Below are 21,832 nucleotides of genomic sequence, written 5' to 3'. Positions count from 1 at the left end.
AAATTAAGGGGCTGCCTACCAATTGAAGAATGGCTAAAGAAGTTGTGATATATGCATGTTATGGAATTCTATTGTGCCATAAGAAACGAGGAGCAGGTGGACTTCTTATTTACCTGGATAGGCTTTTATGAACTGATGCTGAGTGAGAAGAGAAGAGTAGAAATCCCATGTAAAATTACTGTCAATATTGTAAAATATTTGGGAAACTACCTGCCAAAACAAACCCAAGACCTATAAGAACACAACTTCAAAACACTTATCATACAAATAAAGTCAGATCTAACTAATTGGAAAGACATCAATTGCTTGTGGCTGGGTCGAGCTAAAAAATAAAAATGACAATTTTACCCAAATTAAATTATATATTTAGTGCCATACCCATCAATTTACCAAAAAAAAAAAAAACTGAACAACTACCTTATAGAGCTAGAAAAAATAGTAACAAATTCATTTGGAAGAACAAAATGTGCAGAATATCAAGGGAATTAGTGAAAAGAAATGCAAGGGATGGTGGACTAGCTATACTGGATTTTAATCTGTACTATAAGGCAGTAATCCTCAAAACTATTTGATACTGGCTGAGGAATAGAGAAGTGGATCAGTGCAATAGAATGGGTACACGATACTCAGCAGTCAATGACTAAAGTAATCTACTATTTGATAAATGCAAAGACCCCAGCTTTTGGGATAAGAACTCACTATTTGACAAAAAAACTGCTGGGAAAATTGGAATGTAGTATGGCAGAAACTGGACATAGACCATTATCTAACACTACCAAAATCAAGTATAAATGGGTACATGATCTAGGTATAAAAGCTGATACTGTAAGCAATCAAGGAAAGCAAGTAATAGTTTACATGTCAGATTTGTGGAGAGGGGAAGACTTTATGACCAAACAAGAATTAGAGAGCATTATAAAATGCAAAATGGAAAATTTTGATTACATTGAATTGAAAACCTTCTCTACAAACAAAGCCAATGTAACAAGGATTAGGAGGGAAGTAGAAAATTGGGAAATAATTTTTACAACCTATGTCACTGATACAGCTCTCATTTCTTAAATATACAGAGAATTGAGTCAAGTTTATAAGAATACAAGTCATTACCCTATTGATAAATGGCCAAAGAATATAAACAGGCAGTTTTCAGAGGAAGAAATTAAAGATATTTATAAGCATGTGAAAAAATGCTCTAATCACTATTGAGTAGAGAAATGCAAATTAAAACAACTCTGAGGTACCACATCTCACCAGTCAGATTGGCTAAGATGACAAAACAGAAAAATGACAAATGGGGGAAAGGATGTGGACAAATTGGAACACTAATGCATTGCTGGTGGAGTTGTGAACTGATCCAACTATTCTTCAGAGTAATCTGGAATTATACTCAAAGGGCTATAAATAATTTCTTACCCTTTGACTCAGCAATACCACTTCTGGTTGTATCCCCAAAAGATCACAGAAGTGGGAACAAGAACCATATGTACAAAAATATTTATAGCAGCTCTTTTTGTGGTGGTAAAGACTTGGAAATTAAGGGGCTGCCTACCAATTGAAGAATGGCTAAAGAAGTTGTGGTATATGCATGTTATGGAATTCTATTGTGCCATAAGAAACGAGGAGCAGGTGGACTTCTTATTTACCTGGATAGGCTTTTATGAACTGATGCTGAGTGAGAAGAGTAGAGCCAGGAGAAATTTTTATACAATTACAGACACAACAGATATGTGATGACCAACTTTGAGGAACTGGACTCTTCTCAGTAATCCAGGATTGTAAGTCAACCCCAAAAGACTCATGATGGTGAGAGATGTCTACATCCAGAGAAAGAACTGAGTTTGAACCCAAATTGAAGCAAACTACCTGCTCTTTTTCTTTTTCCTGTTTGGTTTTGTTTCCTCTTCCCCATTGTTCATTCCATCTGATACAATCCTTCTTTATGACCTGACTAATGCCTAATGTGAAAGGATTAGCAGATACTAAACTTGATTGTATGCTGCCATAGAGGGTGGGGAACAAGGGGGGAGGAAGAGAAAATTTGAAACTCAAGGAATTGTGGAAATGAATCTTGTCAACTAAAAGTAAACAAATTAATAAAGACCAAAAAGAAAATAAAATGATGAAGAAAAAAAAAAGTGATGTCCTATGAATCAATGGCAATGACAGTATGTTAGGTCAAAGATTACATTTCCCCATTCAGTATGTTATAATTCTTTACTTAGAACTCTATGACACTATGCATAGTTTTTCCAATAGTAGAAATTCATTTTAACTAAAGCTTTCAAACTTTTTCACTCGATCTCCCTTGGAGTCATCAAGGAGTTTTAAAAATGCCTAGGCTAGTTGGGGGTGCAATGTCTTTCAGGGAGGAAGAGGATTAAGAATGCAGCCTGTGGCCATGGGAAAGAGCAAAGCTAATTGGCCCACTTGGGAATGAACCTTTAATTATGACCTCATTAGTTCAACTCACACATGTACAGGTCTCTAGGGAAAATAGAGATATCAGTCATGTCTGGGTTTTGAGATCTCCACATGCCTTCCAGCTCACTTCCGCTTGCTCCTCTCCTGGAGAAAATAAACAAACAAACAAACAAAAAAATTAATAAATTGATTCCCAGTAATGTGGTTAATGATTTCTTTTATTGCCACTCAAGAAGTATTTGCATTTTTATAAAAGAGCCTTAAGAGAATAATGCTTAGCCTCTAGTAAAATGTAAGCCTCTTTCCTGAAGGAATAGTTTTTAGCACCTTTTTTCTTTGAATTGCTAGTTTCAAGGATATTACCTTGCATACAGTAGATGGTGATAACTGTTTACTTACTTTATTTGACATGTCTGATCCAGAAGAATCAAACATTGTGGTGAAATTTCAGCAAACCATGGGAAAACTATTTGTGGTAAAGAACTTTCCCAGTGTTCAAAGCATTACACATGGAATGACTCCATTTATGGCAACTTCCTTATACTTTAAAAGGCCGTTGAAAGGGCTGCTATTTTCCAATCTTCTGTAGTGTATTGGGTCCTATATATAAATCTTTAATCAAAGTACCATGGTACAATGGAAATAACACTAAATTTGTTGTCAGAGGCTCTGGATTTGAATACAGCTCTGGTGTTTAATGCCTATTTAAACGTGGTCAAATCATTTAACTTTTTTGTGACTCTATTTGTAAAGTGGGAACAGAGTTAAACTCTTTTGGTTTCTTCTGATGATAATTATCTGATCAACTAATTAAAGATCCTTTACACAATCTTTGTTTTTCTTTAGTAATATCTATGTTAAAGAAAATTTCATTGCTCTACTAAAACTTCTGACTTAAATGAGCTCCTATACTTCCTGTTACTTATTCATTGAAACAATAATAGCAAGAGTTGGCATTGATATAAAGCACTAAATTTTGCAAAGTGCTTTACAAAGATTTCTTTTGAACCACACGATAACTTTGTCACATAGTTAATACAAATAAAATTGTGCCTATTTTCTAGTTGAGGGAACAAAAATCTAGAAAGGTGGAACACCTTACAGAAGATCACAGTAATGATCTGTACCATGCCTGGCTTAAGAGGTTGGACCTTGCAGTAGATAACTAAGTGAAATGTCTACCTAGGGAAGGCCACAGAGCTAGACATAGGCAGGCTGAATTGAACCACAATTATAGTTGGTGAGAGGTTCTGTAAGGGAATATTTAAGGAGCAAGATGGACTGTTTATGGTCTCAGGTGAATAATTACATGGCCTAACTTTGGCTCAGCAAGGAAATTTTTACTACTGGCAGATTGAAAATCCAGTGCCTTCGTGACTTGAGATGATCATGGTTTGATGACCTGGGGATGCTGGGAGGCATGCTTGATGTGAGCCTGGCCCACTTTGTGAAGTTCTTGTGTATATGTATTAATTCCCCAGGTATTTCATTTCAGGAAGACCATTCTTAGCCTTGCCTATACAGTCAAGGACATTATCTAAATTCACACTCTTATTTTGAGGACATATTTGAGGGCCTCACATGCAACAATATTGAAATACTGAAAATAAGACTAATGTGATAGTAGTTAATTCTTATTGAATGGCCAAGCTTTGACTTAATTTACTGTAGTGATGCTGAAAAAATCTGGATTGATTAAAAAATATATAAGGAGAAAATCTAGGAATTTGAGTTAGGGAACAGGAGATTGCAGGAAAGAGGGGGGGGGGGTGTTTAAGGTCCCAGAACCTAAGGGAGAGGAAATTTGGCAATTGATGGAGAGCTATCCTTGGAGTCAGGAATGCCTGTGTTCAAGTCCTCCAGTTATGCATATTTGTTGTGTGATCCTGAGTGAATCAAGTAATCAATCCATGATCCAGTAAGACTCTAAGCTTCTTGCGCATAGGGACAATTATTGTTGTTCTGTTTTTTTCTTCCTATCCCCTGTGCTTAGTACAGTATTTGGCACCTAACAGAAGGCTAATGAATGCTTGCTGATTGATTGACTGACTGACTCCTTCAGTGTATGTAGAAACAAGTCCAAAGAGAATGCATGTTTTTGCCAATATTATAAACCAAGTTACAGAGAAAGATAAATGAGAACCTGAGTGGCCTGATGCCTAGATCAAAAATATTTTCAATGTACAAATGTAAGATCCTTGAGATTGAGAATTATTTCATTTTGGGGTGGCCAGTTGGCACAGTGAGTAACAGCTCTGGCCCTGGTGTCAGGAGACCCAGGATCAGTTCCGGCCTCAGATACTTAGCACCCAACCAAAATAAATGGCCGTGTAACCTTGAGCAAGTTATTTAACCCAAATTGCTTTTTTAAAAAAATATAAAAAGTATTATTTCATTTTTTTCCTTTGGTATCCTAAGGACTTAGGATAGTCCCTTGCATATGGTAGTTGCTTAATAAGTATTTCTTTATGTATTCATTGACTACACTGTCTATACATGTTAGTGGGGACAGGACTTTTGATGGCATTGAGATCTCAAGACAGAAGGGGATGGTGAATAGAAGATTTGAGGGTTATTATTAGGTTGAAGTTATCCTTTAAGTATGTACATGTGATTCTTTAACAAAAATAAGTGAACGACTCTACACCCAGATGTTGATTCATCTCATTAAAGCAGAAGCACATTATGTGTTACAAACAATGAATCACCAACTTTGGAGGCACACAGGCTTTGAATACTGTTACTACTCACTTCATATTAAAAACTCAGAAGCCTCTGCTCACTACTCACTGTCCTATTTTCGTGATGTTATTCTCCAAGGCTTGCCCACTTCTAGCCTCATCCAATCTATATTCTTTACAATATGTTGGGGTCAGACCTAATTTACAAGTTAATTAATCACTCAATGAACATTTATTAATCTCTTGTTATATGGAAGTCACTGTGTTAAGCACTGGGGTAAGAATGAAAAAAAAAAGAAAAATAATCCCTTTCTTCAAGGAGCTTACATTCAAGGAAGTGTGACAATATATACATAAGTAGGTACACATAAGATAAAGTATAAATGGAAAATGGTCTTAGAGGAGAAAGTGCTATCTGGTTGCAAAGAAAGAAAATCCTTCTGTAGAAGGATAACTGTGCTACTCTATTGTAGGAAAACCTCACAACCTTGGCTTCAATTTTTCCACATGTGGAAATTTCCAGAGATCAATTATTATTCACCTTTTCCTTCTTATTTTATTAATTCATGTAATAAAATAGCATATTGGAATAAATCACTACAGAAGATAATAGTATTATAACATTTCTACCATGAAGAAAAATATAATTGTATATAACCAAATATATAACTATATATATATATATATACACATGTACACATACACATATATACACATATATAATTATATTTCCTGTCAAAGGGTTTGAGAAATTTAATACATATTATATATAACATGTATTATATATGTATATATATGTATGCACACACATATTCATACACACATACATTTTTATATTTACTTATGGCTCTTCCCAAAAATATGGCTAACTCATATTTTAAGGATTAAATTGGATAGGCTTCCTAGTGAATTTCCTTGCTTCCATGAAAAAATGGATTAATGAATAAAGCATTTATTAAGTACTTACTTTATGCAAAGCTCTGTTCGTTGCAAAGTGAACTTAGAATAATCCTGTATTTTAGATTATTTGTCACTCTTTCCAAATATAGGGAAGAATGTTTCACTTAGAAACAGATGATCTTGGTTCATGACATAGTTCCATCACATGACAATTTTAAAAAGTAATTGAACCTGAGCTGAAGTTTCATCGCAGAAGAAATAACATATCATATTTGTATTACCTTACATTCAGTAAAGTTTGTGAGGCTCAAATGACAAAATACTGTGTAAATTCAAGCTGCTATTATGTTTCTAGACCACACATAAGATCCCTCTTCCCAAAACTATGTTCTAGAATGAGGCGGCCAGAGGACTTTTCAGTTTTATTGCCAGCAGGTTTGACTGTGCCAAAGAATATTTGCCCAGCTACCTATAAAATTATAAGACTTAAGGAATTGAAGCATGATCATGATTTTATTCTTATTACCACCCTTCCTAATAGTCTGACAATCAAGGGAATTTATCTGACCAATTTTTTTGGAAGAAATACAAATCCCCTTAGGAAAGAAAATGAATTAGATTGATATTGGAGAAAGAAAAGTTTTGTCTGGCAGAAAGTAGGCATAATGTTGCAACATCTTGTATTGTTTAGCAAGATAAGCTTGAAGTGGGCACATGATTTAGACAAAAAGGCTGATATCACAAGCAAATGAGGGAAGCATAGGGAAAAAAAATACCTCTCTGATTATGGATAGAGTTCAAGACCAAAAAAGAGATAAAGAGGACCAAAGGAGGTAAAATGGATAATTTAATATGAAATTTTTAAAAATTACACAAACAACCCAATGCATCACAAATTAGAAGGAAAGCAGAAAATTGGGGAAATAATCTACAAGCAAGTTTCTCTAATAAGGGTCTCATCTCTCAAAAATTTGACTCATGTTGAGTCAAACTTATAAAAAATAAAAGCCATCCAAAAATTGATAAATGGTCAAAGGATGTGAACAGTTTTCAGAAGAAGAAATCAAAGCTATCCATAGTCGTAGGAAAATGCTTTAAATCTCTAATAATGGGAGAAATGCAAACTAAAGTAACTCTGAGGTACTACTCTACCCACGGCAGATTGACTAAAATCATATAAAAGGAAATTGATGAATGCTAGGGAGGGGGATGTGAAAAAATAGCAAGAGTAATCCTGTTGCTGGAGCTGTGAACTGGTCCAACCATTCTGGAGAACAATTTGGAATTATACACAAAGAACTATAAATCTGTGCATAGCCTTTGACCCAGCAATAACCCAACTAGATTTGTACTCCAAGGAGATTAAAGAAAAAGAAAAGGGCACCTAGGTGGACCAGTGAAGAGAGCACTGGCCCTGGAGTCAGGAGGGCCTGAGTTCAAATTTGGCCTCAGATGCTTAAAACTTACTAGCCATTTGACCTTGGCCAAGTCATTTAACCCCAAATGCCCCTCCAAAAAGAAAAGAAAAAAGGACTCTTGCGTTAAAAAATATTTGGCTGAACAAGTTGTGGTATATGATTATGATGGAATACTATTGTGCTTTAAGAAAATATGAAGAGAATATTTTCAGAAAAACCTGGGACAAGTTGTATGAACTGATGCAAAGTGAAGTGAGCAGAAAGAGAACATTGTATATAGAGACTGCATATCATGATACACAACCGTGAAAGACTAGATGCTCTCATCAGTACAATGATACTCACTTCCAAAGGAATCACGATGAAAAATGCTGTTCACTTTCAGAGAACTGATCAACTTCGAGTACAAATTGAAGTATAATTTTTCCACCTTTTTCTTGTTTTTCTTTGTAATGTGACTAATGTGAAAATATGTTTTTCTAGACTTGACACATAATTGGTATTATATTTCTTTTTATCTTAATGAATTGTAGAGAAAAGAGAATTTGGAAATGAAAATTAAAAAGAAGTGTCCATTATTTCCAAATATTCATTAAAGTTCATATTTAACTTGTTTATCTTTCTTTTATATTTGTCTGATTTAGAGAGAATATTGAAGTCTTGTATCACTATTTTGCTGTTATTAATTTATTTTCGCCATTTATCTGACTTCTATGAAGTTCTTAGTCTGATCACTTTTGATGCATATAGACTTAATATTCTTATTTTTATTGCCTATGGTAAATATATCTTTGTTTAGTCTTTATCATCAATTTTTTTGCCTCATTTAAGATTATAATTGTAAATCCTACTTTATGTGGTTGATTGAATTATAATATATTTGCGTTCATCCCTTAATTTTCACTTTGAATGCTTCTAATAAATTTGTATCTACTACAAATTTTGGGGCTTTTTTGTTTATTTATTCTATTCCTCCATAATTTTTTACTTTATTATATAAGTCATTCATTTTTATCATTATATTTATTGTTTGTATTTTCTTCTACAAAATGTGCATACACACATATTCCTTCTCCTTTAAATAGGCATTTAGTCATTATGGATCATTTTGCTTATAATTATCTGATCTTGATTGTCTGCCATTTCCCCCAACTATCTTTTTTGGGGTGTTTTTTTTAATTTGGAATTTAAGATATAAAACAACCATTTCCGTAACATAGCAGAATAGAAAAAAAAGATGATTGTATATGAAACTACAGATTTATTATGTACAACTTTCTTTTCCTTTTAAATACATAATAAAGTTATGTAACTTTTTTTTCTTCTCACCCCCCCCCAGAGATGATTGCAAGTAGACACAAATATGTCTGTGTGTGACACCAAACCAAGGAAAACATTTACATGTATGTAAAACCATTCTATTCATGCTTCCATTCATCAGCTCTTTATCTGGATAGAGATAGCTTTTTCATAAGTCCTTATCCTTCTTTTAATTACCATGCCCAATCCAGATTCTTCATTTTCTTTTATTGTTATTTTTTCCTCTCTTTGTTTGTCTTCGTTTTCCTTTTTCTAACTTAGGTAAGAGTGCTATTCTGTTGAGAGGGCTCTTTTCTTCAACTCTTCATTCATTTCTTCTCTTCAGTCAAATGTTGTCTAACTTTATCAATTTCTGCTGTTTTTTCCCTTTGGTTGTCCTTGGGATAAATGTACAACTTACCATGAGTCTTGTCCTTTGTGAAGGCCTAGCAAAGTTGCTGTATTCTAGCTTTTATAGCATGTCCTCTCTTCTTTCAAACCACTGCGACTGGATAAGGTCTGTACATTTCAAGAAGCGAGGGGGTTGAATCGTGACAGTAACGTAAGGATATTGTAGTTAGGGCAATTTTTAACTTTTAAGTCCTACTCTTCTGCCTTCCACCTTCTTCTCTCAGTGCTGATTGTGAAGGCATTGACAGGATGACATTTAAGATATTGATGAGGAAGGGGAACTTCTCTGAGAAGATTTTATAATGAATTAAATTTCTTTTCCAACTTAGTTTCACTCTGCTGTTGGCAGCCTGTTCATTCCTTTAGAGTATTAAGATATTAAAACCATATCTGAACTTCTGGTCCACATCTCTCCTTCAAACTTTCAGCTCCTGAGATTCATTGTCTTTCATGGCTACCCTCTTTCCTTTTCCTGGACTTTAATCCCATAAAGGAAGAATTCTCTATATGTAGGTCAAGCAAGGGCAACTCTGAGCTTGAACTTGCCTAATTTGAAGTTGTGGACTCATATTTGTTGGAAGAATTGTTTTGCTTTCATATGCATATTTGTTTTAATTAAAGCTGTTTTTAATTTTCTTCCCTTTCTCCCTCCATCCCATCTACATCCCTCCCAGTTCCTTCCTTCCTTCCTTCCTTCCTTCCTTCCTTCCTTCCTTCCTTCCTTCCTTCCTCAATAGAGAGGGCTTGTGCAAGTGAAAAAAAATGTTAATTAAAAAAACTCAAACAAACAAAAAGTAAAAAATTAGGATTTAACAATCTACAGGCTTTGATTTCTCCTTAGGAGAAAGAAAAGGGGCATGGGATCTCCACCAAGAGATCACTTCTAATGGTAGACTGCTAATACTGAATCTGGCACAAGGGGATCCTCTGAGTCTTCACAGTTAGTAGTCACAAGTTGTGGGGGGAAGGGACGGAGTAGGAAAGGCAAAGCTTCCTTATGATTTGGGACCAGGGACCTTCTGGAACATTGCCAAGGAATTAACCCCAATAATTAATGTTAATGTCTAAAATTGTAAGAGCCAGAAAGGAATTCAACATCACTCCCAAATCAGATTGGCTACTGGGTCTGGTCAGTGACTTGTAGCTTTACCAGGGTATAAGTTGGTGTTCAGGAGATGGCAGGTAAATAGTGGCTGGAGAAAGTGACTGGTGAATTGGGACTTTAGTCTGAAAGTATTAGTTTGGAACAGTTTCCTTCATTTTTTTTCCTGTTCTTATTGAATATGCAGCATTTCAAAAGTAAGGAAAACATATAACTATGAAAACCCAACAAGGATTTGGAGAGAGGCAAGATGTACAGGGAGAAAAAGGAATAGTTTATTTCCGGGTAGATGGGGGGGGTGTTCCTCTTTCTTCATATAGCAGGTGTCTGAGTAGTGAATCTGGGGGCTCTTTGCTTGTTTGTTTGATTCCAACTCTTCAGATTTTAAGGTTATATAATATACTTCATCACTGCAGCCAGGTTCATGCAACATTCCAAAGATATATGTTGCTCATATAGTCACCTCATTTATTCTTTGTCTCATTTCTCTATTTCCACCTTCCTTTCCCTTCTTCCTTTTCTGTTTTAATGCTATAAATTATTCAGCTTCTATCAGTTTCCTGAAGCCTTAGCTGGCCTCTGCAACCGCTAAATTATTAATGTATAATTCATTAGGTTTCTAGGTCATACAATGGATAGAACAGTGAATCTAGAGTCAGGAAGACCTGAAATCAAATGTGACCTTAGACTCTTTAATTTTTTTTTTTTTTTGCTTTTCGGAGGGGTGAGGGGAGGGCATTGGGGTTTAAGTGACTTGCCCAGGGTCACACAGCTAGTTTGTGTGTGTATGTGTGTGTTTGTGTATGTGTGTGTGTTAAGTATCTGGGGCTGAATTTGAACTCAGGTCCTCCTGACTCTAGGGCCAGTGCTCTATTTACTGTGCCACCTAGCCACCCCTGACCTTAGGCTCTTAATAGCAGTATGATTCAGGTCAAATCATTTAATTTCTGTAGGCTTCAGTTTCCTCAGTTTTAAAATTGAGATAATAATACATTTAGCTCTTGGGGTTGTGAGGATCAAATAAGATTATATTTGTAAAGCACTTAATGCTTTATACTGAGTATCTGGCACATAGTAAGTGTATAAAAATACTTCCTTAAAAATTCCTTCCTTTTTCTTCCTTTCTTATTTTTACTTCATTTTGTTTTGTTTTATTATGCAGTTAGATATCTGATCACCCTAACTAGATTTTTAGATTCTTGGAAGTGAGGGTTCAGACTTTTTTCTTTATATTAGTTAAAATAGTTTTTATTATGTGTTATTAACTAGATACTCTGCAAGACCTTGGGGATACAAAGAAAAAAAATAAGCAATCCTGCTACTTGGAATTATATTCAACTGAGGAAGCGAGTGTATACTGTGCAAAATAGGTACAAGGTCATTTTGGACAGGGAGAACAGTAACTGGGGCCATCATGATAGGTTTCATATAGGAATTAGTATTTGATTTGAGTTTTTAAGAAAAAAAAATAATTCTAAAAGACAGAAGTCAATAGGGGCTCTATTCTAGGCATAATGATGAGGAATTTAGGATAACTAAAAAAAACAGCTATTGGATTTGGAGTGGTGTTATGTGTTAAGAATGGTGTGAAGGCCATTTAGACTGTACTATAGAGAGTATGAGGAAGAATAATGTATGAAACTGAAGTCAGATTCTGAAAGTTTTTAAAAACAAGAAGAAGTTATATTTCATCTCAGAGGCAATGGTGAGACACTGGGATTTTTTAACTAAGAGAATGACATGGTAAAAATTATAGTTTAGGAAAATCTTATTAGCAGCTCTGTTGGAGATGGACTAGAGTGAGGAGAGATTGCAGGTAAGAATGCTAATTCGGAGGCTATTGCAAAGTCCAAATATGAGGGGGTGATGGCCTGAAATTAACATATTCTTTGAATGTCACAAATATTTACCAGCTGGTTAAATTCTTGTGTCAAAAAAGTGGTAAATGTATTTGGAAATATAATATGGAAGTTTTGACAAAAAAACATCTTGGAGACCCAAGTCATGATCTATTTCATTAGTTGCTATGCAGGTGATTTCTCTGCTTGACATTTAAGTTAGAAAAAAAGTAAATTTGGCAAGTGAGAAGTGGTTTAAGAAGATATTGTCTGAGAACGAGATTTGGATTTGTAAAGTAGGGGTTAAAATAGTGGAATTATGGGCTTTACAGAATTGTAGGATTTATATGTCCATGGATGTAATAGAATTAATGAAGACAGATACGAGTGTTTTGCCTGGAAACTAATTAACTGAAAATGATGTAGGAAGAAGATTGTTAATATTATTCCACTAAACCAGATTACAAAATAAGACTGTCAATGCAGAAATAGTAATTCATAGGGCATCTAGGTAGTAAATGAATAGAATGCTGGTCCTAGAGTCAGAAAGATGTATCTTCCTGAGTTCAAACCTGGCCTCAGAAGTTTACTAGGTTGTGTATCGCTGGGCAAGTGACTTAACCTTGCTTACCTCAGTTTCTTCATCTGCAAAAATAAGCTGGAGAAGGAAATGGCAAACATACTTGTATCTTTGCAAAGAAAACTCCTAATGAGGTCACAAAAAGTTGGGCATGACTGAACAATAACAGTAATTCACAGGAATTACTAGCCAAGAAAAGGGGTAGATATAAAACTCTTGACTAAGATGTCTATATACATGTACACAAAATATTAATAATAAAATTAAGGTGAGATCTTTATTCATGGACAAAAACTCAACTTTTTAGGTATCATTGAGGCTTGTTGAAATGTGCTTCATCATTAGAATAAGACAATAGAAAGGTATTTATGTGTAACTATTAGACAAAAATAAACACTTAAGATTCCATAATAAGAATACATTCTCAAATGAGAAAATCTGTCAACTGGAGAGGTGGAAGCATGATGGATTAAGAAAGGAAGGCATTGGAAATATGCTACAAACCACTGGGCAAAGGGGAAGGACAAATTGCCAAATAGAGGACAAAGCTGGCATTGAATCAGGTCATAATGGAGATGAGGAATGAGCGCTACACTGAAATACTGTCGCTCTGACAAATTCAAGATGGCAGATAAAATTCTTGACTTTTAATCTTTTTAATTAAAGTCTTCACTTCTTTTTAAAGCTTAAGGGGCAATGAGCAGAATTGCCATTCTGGAGGAGCTTCTTACCAAAGAGTAAGGACAAACTTGTGGGGGAAAAAATGAAAAGGTTGTGAGGAATTAAGGAGTACATCTTGGAGTCTGTGACATATAAGGAGAGCAAAACAAAGAATTGTTTAACCTGAACCATAGAGCAGACATTTCAGAGTTAATGAAAGAAATGAAATTAAAAAAAAATCTCTTTGCCTAAAATTCCATAGAGAATATGCTTTTAAGGGGATAAAATGGTCTCAAGGACAAACTTTGAACCAAACTTCTTACCAATGAAATCTGTTGAAATGGTTCTTTTCCCTTCCTTGCAGGTCTTTAAGTAGATGCTCAATGACAGTGTATTGTATGTCAGCGAGATTTCTTTTCAAATATAGAATAGGTTATACGACTTCTGAGTTCCCTTCCAACCTCAAATTTGATAATTCTGTGATTATGTAGATAGAGCCATAGGTTTAGTACTAGGAGAGATATTTGAGTTCAATCGGATCATTCTACGTATAAGGAAAACGTCTTTTCTGCCTAACTATATCGCATAGTTTGCAGGATGGGAAGATTTCTAGCTGTTTCATAAGGACACAGCACAGCATAGGACTCAGAAAACTTTTAATGATTGACTCATTGATAGCTAATAATTGTTTCTAAATGCCAGTCAAGATCATAATAGTTCTGAATTGGATGGAAGAAAGACTCATGAGATATGACTCACAAAACTTGGCCTAAAAGAGGGGTGGGAAATAATTTCTTTTGAAAATGTTTAATCATAGCTATGTACAAGTTACAGAAAAAAGCAAAAATAACCTAACTTTGTCAGTATGTTTTCTAAGATGCTGACAGATTTGAAGTGTACATTACCCAGGTCCATTGACAAATTAAAAAAAAGTGTGTGGGCATTAATTTGCAATATTTTTGTCATTTTTCAGTGAGGTCTTAAAATTCTGCATGGGAAAGGACAGAATTTGATATTAGAGCAATTTCCATGAACAGCTCAACATTTCTAGGCAAGAAAAAATCAGTCAATTAAGATGTGCATTTGTGAGCAATCAATTATTTAGCAAAATTCTATTGTGCTTATTGAAGTAATTGCTAATACAGCCATTAGGTCCTTTTGCTTCCACAAAAATAATCACTTTAGAGGAAAAGAGAGACTAAGGGGATCTGTTTGTTCCCTTTCTGTGCAGAAAGTTCTGTGATGGACACTTGCCTCTTATTCACTGTCAATTGCTGAGAGTTCTTTGTATCAGGAAATAATGTTTGAATCCTTAATTTCAGATGATAATCAGCTCTTCTTACTTAGGTTCCCACTATTTCAACAAATCTAAAACCTGGCTTACACCTAAGTAAGAACATTTTCCTCCATCTGGTTCTGTCAATGAAACATAAGATCTGCAGGATTTCTCTAAGACCCCATGAATGAATTACATTTTTATACACATCTGAAGGAGCAGCCTGTTATGGATTTCCTGTCCTCTTTAAGCATGTCCAAAAATGTGGAAAATGAATTTTCTGTCCTCAGAGTCCCAGATAAAAAGATTGCTAGGATTGTTTATTTATTTATTTATTTATTCATTCATTCATTCATTCATTCATTCATTCATTCATTTATTTACTTATTTATTTATTTATTTATTTATTTATTTATTTATCTATCCATTCATTCATTCATTCATTCATTCATTTATTTATTTATTTATTACTATTTTGAATGATAGCATTTTCATTTATTTTGCATGATTCCAATTTTGGTACATGTTAATTACAAGCATGCTAACTAGATTATTTTTTTCATTGAGGTATTTAGTTAAGAATGTATTACAAGCTATGTATCCATTGTGAATAATCATATACTACTGACTGAGCTAGTAGTCTAGATAGCCATTTGATTTCAGAATTTGCAATGAAAATTTGCCGATTCTTGAGTATTTTAATTTAGCATTCCTTGGGTGTTAGGCCAAATAGAACACACCTGAATAATATAAGTGGATGAAAACCCAAAAAGCAACAGAGGGCTATATATTGGACCTGGATAGGATGCAAAAAATTTGAGATAAGGAGTTATGAAGACATGGTATAAAGATGTCCTCAAAGAAATATATGATTGAAAAAAATGGTGGATTAGTCATGTGGCAAAGGTAAAGGATGCCCACTGGACAGTCTGTAGACTCCATTAGCATACCTTAGATAATAAAATTCGAGGAAATCATCCAGGATGTTGTGGGGACCTCATGGCATGAAATTATGAAAGGATGTGGGCAAGGATAGTACAAGATGAACAGGCACAGATGGCTTATAATCTCTATCATTGGAGGGATTAGTTTTATCAGTGAGACCAAAAATTCATCTGACTATAAGAAGAAAGCATGGAGAGGTGACCATAGTGCCAATGCAATATTTACAGTGCTCATGATCATGATAAAGACTGTGACTATTAGTATTTCATGATGTTCGATCACAAAATGTACCAGATTCTCTAGGAAGAATATAGAACTGAAGGATTATTTAGACACCAGAAACAAAATGACAAAGCCAGTAAGCTGATTCCATCATAGTACCAAAGATATTCAGAATCAATAATACTTAGAGCCATGCCATGCTTTAGCCTTCTCACAAACCAATACAAGATCAATATTTACTCACAAAACTCTCTATCTCATTGCCTGAGCTCCTCCATCCCCCACCATCTGGCTAGCTCTGAACACCAGATTCCTTATCATTTCTTTCCCCTATTTACCTTCTCAGGCTTCTCTTGCTTCTTGTATCTGAATATCAAATTTTCTATTCAATTCTGGTTTTGTCATCAAGAATGCTTGAAAGTCATTATTCTGGGGCGGAGCCAAGATGGCAGAGTAGAAGTATGACCTTCCCGCAGCTCTGGCTTCCACCTTCCCCAATCCATGTGAAAAGGGGACTCTAAACAAACTTTGGAGCTGCAGAACCCACAAAATGACACAGAGAAGCTAACCTCCCACTGAGTACAGCCCTGCAGGCCAGCAGGAATCCAGCACAGCCCTCTGGGAGCCAAGCCCAGCCCCATGCTGAGGCTTTAGCCCCAGGGCAGGCCTGACCAGCCTCCGGCCAGAGGGACTCCAGATCAGCAGCAGCTGTGGCAGTTTCCAGATTTATCAACACATACATGTGAAGGACAAAGTGAGAGGCCAGTGCAGTTGGACTTTGGGACCAGTAAGTGGGAATATGTGGCTTTTACCCCTGGGACAAGAAGCTTCTGAGATGCCAGCACAGCCATCCAGTGCCATGTGGCAGCTTCAGCTCCTGGCCTGCAGAGTGTAGGGGGACCAAGCACCAGTCTGAGGGGTAATCGCTCTTGCTTTAACCTGCTTGGATCTGGATTGCAATCTAGGGTGGAGGTCCTGGGGTATGTGTCCATCTTGCACAGTTTGTGGAAACTTCAGAGAGGGCACCCATCTAATACCTCTGGCAGCTGAGAAAACCCCAGCATTTGGGACAAAAGCTGCCCTGTCTGGTGGCAGAGTCATACTGTGACAAGAAGCCCAAAAGTCAAGTAATTGAGTGGCAAAATGAGCAGGCAAAGGAAACAAAGCAGACAGAAAATTCCAACATTACACTCCTATTTTGAGGACAAAAAGGAGCAAACCATGAAACAGGAGGAAAACAGTGAAGTCAGAACTTCTGCACCAAAAGCTTCAAAGGAAAATACAAGCTGGTTACAGGCCATTGAGGATCTTAAAAAGCAGATAAGAGAAGTGGAGGAAAAATTGGGAAGAGAAATGAAAACAATGGGAGAAAATTATGAAATTACAGTCAACAGCCTGACTGAGGAAGATAATACCTTAAAAAACAGACTGACTCAAATGGCAAAGGAGGCTCAAAAAAGGCAATGAGGAGAAGAATTCCTTAAAAAGCCCAATTTGCCAGATGGAAAAAGAATCTCAAAAGCTAAATGAGGAGAATGATTTCTTCAGAATTAGATTGAAGCAAATGGAAGCTAATGACTTTATGAGAAATCAAGATACTTTTAAACAGATACAAAAAATTAAAGAATAGAAGGCAAGCTAAAATATCTCATGGGGAAAACCACTAACCTGGAAAATAGATCCAGGAGAGATAATTAAAAAATTATTGGACTACCTGAAAGCCACGACCAAAGTAAGAACCTTGAACTCATCCTCCAGGAAGTTCTCAAAGAAAACTGCCCTGATGTTTTAGTACCAGAGGGCAAAATAGAGGTTGAAAGAATCCACCTATTACCTCCTGAAAATGATCCCAAAAAGAAAACTCCTAGGAATATTATAGCCAGGTTCCAAATTCCCAGATTAAGGAGAGAATATTACCATCAGCCAGGAAGAAACAATTTGCATATTGTGGAAACACAATCAGCATAACCCAGGATCTGGCATCTTCTACACTGAGGGATCGAAGGGCTTGGAATATGATATTCTGGATGGGAAAGGAGCTGGGATTAAAACCAAGAGTTACCTACCCAGCAAGACTGAGTATCATATTTCAGAGGAAAATATGGTTATTAAATGGAATAGAGGACTTTCAAGCATTCTTGCTGAAAAATCCAGAGTTGAATAAGAAATTTGACATTCAGATACAAGAAGCAAGAGAAGCATGAGAAGGTAAACAGGGAAAAGAAATCATAAGGAACTTATCAGTGTAGAACTATTAACATTCCTACATGAAAAAACAATAATTGTAACTTATGAAACTTTTCTCAAAAGTAGAAGGGATTAGAAATATATATATATATATATATATATGAGGGTATATGGGCATATGAATACATATGTGAATATGTGTATATATGTTTACAGGTATACATAGATAGAAGGCACAGGACCAATTTACCTGGAAGGGATGAAACTTAAAAGGTGAAATTAAGAGGGAAGAGAGGAATATAATGAGAGGAGATAGGGAGAGACTGATTGGGGTAAACTATCTCATACACAAGAGGCAAGGGAAAATGGTTACAATGGAAGAGAAGAATAGGAAAGCAAAAGGGCGTCGGTCAAACTTATTCACATTGAATCTGGCTTGAGGAGGGAGTTAAATACACACTAAATAGGGTATCTCACCCTCCAGGAGAATGGGGGGGAAGGGGATGAGAGGGGGGATGATGGAAGGAAGGACAGGCTGGGGGGGAGGGAAGTTGGAAGCACCCACTTTTGAAAAGGGATGGGATGAAAGTAGAGAATAGAAGAAGTGGGAGGTGGGAAAGGAGGGAGGGAAATATAGTCAGTCTTTTACAATATATCTACTACGTTATTGTTTTGCATTAGCCACACATGTACAACCTATACTGAACTGCTTATTTTCCCAGTAAGTGTGGGTGACAAGGAAGGAAGGGAATGAATCTGGAATTGAAAGTTTTAAAATCAAATATTAAAATGTATACACACACATATGTGTGTGTGTTTGGGTATATTATTATTAAAACCATCTTATATGTAATTGGGAAATAAGATATACAGGCACTGAGACATAGAGATCCACTGGAAAAGTTGAAAGGGGTATGGGAGAAAATATGGGAGAGAGCAGATTGGAGGAGGGGATATCCTGTGGGAATGCTGTTTTGAGGCAGTGGGTAGGGGAAAAACAGGGAGAAATTTTGTAACTCAATATCTGGCAGAAATGAATGATGTAAATCAGAAGTTAATCAACATTAAAAAAGAGTGCTTGAAAGTCCTCCATTCCACTGAATGACCATATTTTCCCCTGAAACATGATACTCAGTTTTGTTGGGTTAGTGATTCTTGGTTTTAATCCCAGCTCCTTTTTCTTCTGGAATATCATATTCTAGGCCCTTCGATCCCTCAGTGTAGAAACTTCCAGATGCTATGTTATACTGATTGTGTTTCAAAAATATTCAAATTTTTCATCCTGGCTGCTTGTAATATTTTCTCCTTGATCTTGGAATTCCAGAACCTGGCTGTAATATTCCTAGGTGTTTTCTTTTGGGGATCTTCTTCAGGAGGTGATCAGTGGATTCTTTCAACCTCTATTTTGTCCTCTTGTTCTAAAACATCAGGTCAATTTTCCTTGAGAATTTCTTAAAGGATGATTTCTAGGTACTTTTTTTTATCATGGCTTTCAGGTACTCTGATGATTTTTAAATTGTCTCTCCTGGATCTATTTTCCAGGTCAGTAGTTTGCCCAGTGAGATATTTCACATTGCCTTCTATTTTTTTTCATTTATTTGTATCTGTTTAATAATATCTTGATTTCTCATAAAGTCACTAGTTTGCATTTGCTCCAATCTAATTCTGAAGTAATGATTCTCTTCACTAAGCTTTTGATATTCTTTTTCCATCTGGCAAATTCAGCTTTTGAAGGCATTCTTCTCCTCATTGCCTTTTTGAGCCTCTTTTGCAATTTGAGTTAGTCTATTTTTAAGGTGTTATTTTCTTCAGTAGCTTGTTGACTCTCATTTCATAATTTTCTTGCATCTTTCTCATTTCTCTTCTCAATTTTTCCTCCACTTCTCTTATTTGGTTTTCCAAATCCTTTTTCAGTTCCTCTATGAGCTTTAACCAGCTCATATTTTTCTTGGAAGCTTTTGGTGCAAGAGTTCTGACTTCACTGTGTTCCTCCTGTTCCATTATTTGATCCTTTTTGTCCCCAAAATAGGAGTCTAATGTTGAAATCATCTGTTTGCTTTGCTTTCCTCCTTTACTCATGTTGCCACTCAATTACTTGACTTTTTGGCTTTTTGCCACAGTAGGTCTCTGCTACCAGACAGGGAGCATCATACAAAATGCTGGGGTTTTCTCAGCTGCTGAAGGTATTAGTTGGGTGCCCTCTCTGAAGCCTTCACACTCTCTGGCAAGCTGGACACACACCCCAGGACCTCCATCCTAGACCCCAATTCAGATCCAAGAAGGTTAAAGTAAGAGCATTTATCCTTCAGTCTGGGAGCTTGGTCCCCCAATAATCTACAGGCATGGCACTGAAGCTGCCAGGTGAAGTCAGTGGCTGTGTGGCTGTGCCTCAATCTTTTCTCACCCCAGTGGCAAAAGCATATGCAAACAAAATTCTCAGGTCCCAAAGTCCATACTGCACTGAAATCCCACTTTGTCCTTGGCATCTATGGGTTGAAAATTCTGGCAACCACCACAGCTGCTGGTGATCTGAAGTCCCTTCATCCAGTGGCTGGTCAGCCATCTCTGGCTCCAGAGGGGATGGGATCCGCTGCCAGAGCACTGCACTGTTCACTTTCTGCCAGCCTGCCAGGCTGTTCTCAGTGGGAGGTCAGATTCTCTGTGTCATTTTTTGGGCTCTGTAGCTCCAAAGTTTGTTCAAAGTAAACTTTTACTTGAATTGGAGGAGGTGGGAGCTGGAACCCTGAAGAAATCCTGTTTCTACTCCACCATCTTGACTCTGCCCTCATTGTTTTCTTACATCATTCTCATTTCTCTTCACAGTTTTAACTCTACTTACCCTGGGGTCAGGGGCAAAATCTTGTCTTTCCTTTCCAACAGAGTTCCAGGACTTAAATTTTACCTTCTTTTTGGTGTTTATGGGTTGAAAAATCTGGAAACCACCACATTTGCTGGTGATCGACTCTCCCAAAGTCGGCTCCTGCCACTGCTGCCTCCCTGGGGTAAATCCTTCAGCTCACGGCAGTACTGCACTTGGCTACCAGGATGCTGCCTGCTTTGAACCTTTCCTGTTGGCTTGCCAGGATGCCTTCAGTGAGAGATTTGTTTCTCTCTGTTACTTTGTGGGTTCTGTGATTTTAAAATTTGTTTAGAGTCATATTTTATAGGTATTTGCAGTGCTTGTGGGGGGAGGTCATGGGATTTCCTGCTTCTAATCCACCATCTTGGCTCCACCCCATGTTGATTTCAAAAACTTTAAATTTATCACATTGAAAATTTAAGAGTTGATTCTTCTGGGTTGATATGAGCTGACTTCAGAATACCCCTGCATTTGATCCTTAGTGCTAGCCCAGCTTGTGTTTGTCTCCAATGCAAGCAATGCTGCCCTTCATCAATTATAGCCTAACAGTATTCCACTCCATACCACTCTACCTCTCTCCCAGGTGGGAAAAGTGCCAAAATTCTCACTAATGTAGTGATTTTGGGAAAATAGAGCAAGTGTTAAAACTTTATTTTTGTATGTTTTAACAATAGGGATCTGTGAAAAAAAAATTCTTGGAGGCCCTTCTTATTGGCTACCTCATATGAAGCTGATTTGAAGGAGTGAAGGATCTTTAGCCTGAAGAAGAGAAATCTGTGGTGCTGGAAGCAAGGTGTCTGCCTCTAAACATTCAAAGCATTAGGTTTATTCCATTTCTATAGGGGTAAGGGAAGAGAAAGGAATATGCATTTATATAGACCATACTATGCATCAGGCACTGTGCTAATTGCTTTACAAATATTATCTCATTTAATCCTCCTGAAAACTCTGAAGTAGAATGCTGTTATTATCCCTAATTTACAATTGAGGAAACTGAGGCAAATAGAGACAAATTGACTTGCCCAGGTAGTA

At 36.4% G+C, this 21,832-nt stretch overlaps 1 protein-coding gene across 1 annotated transcript in view; it reads left to right on the top strand.

The window, feature by feature from the left end:
* GABRG3 (gamma-aminobutyric acid type A receptor subunit gamma3) overlaps nt 1–21,832 on the top strand; it is an 858,838-nt gene that overhangs the window by 47,787 nt on the left and 789,219 nt on the right. The window lies entirely within an intron of this gene.

Source organism: Petaurus breviceps, unplaced genomic scaffold (assembly GCF_028583685.1).
Source record: "Petaurus breviceps papuanus isolate PSGF00001 unplaced genomic scaffold, PetGlider_PUasm1.0 90849, whole genome shotgun sequence".
In the NCBI taxonomy this organism is placed as follows: Eukaryota; Metazoa; Chordata; class Mammalia; order Diprotodontia; family Petauridae; genus Petaurus; species Petaurus breviceps.
This window is presented reverse-complemented; position numbering and strand designations above follow the sequence as displayed.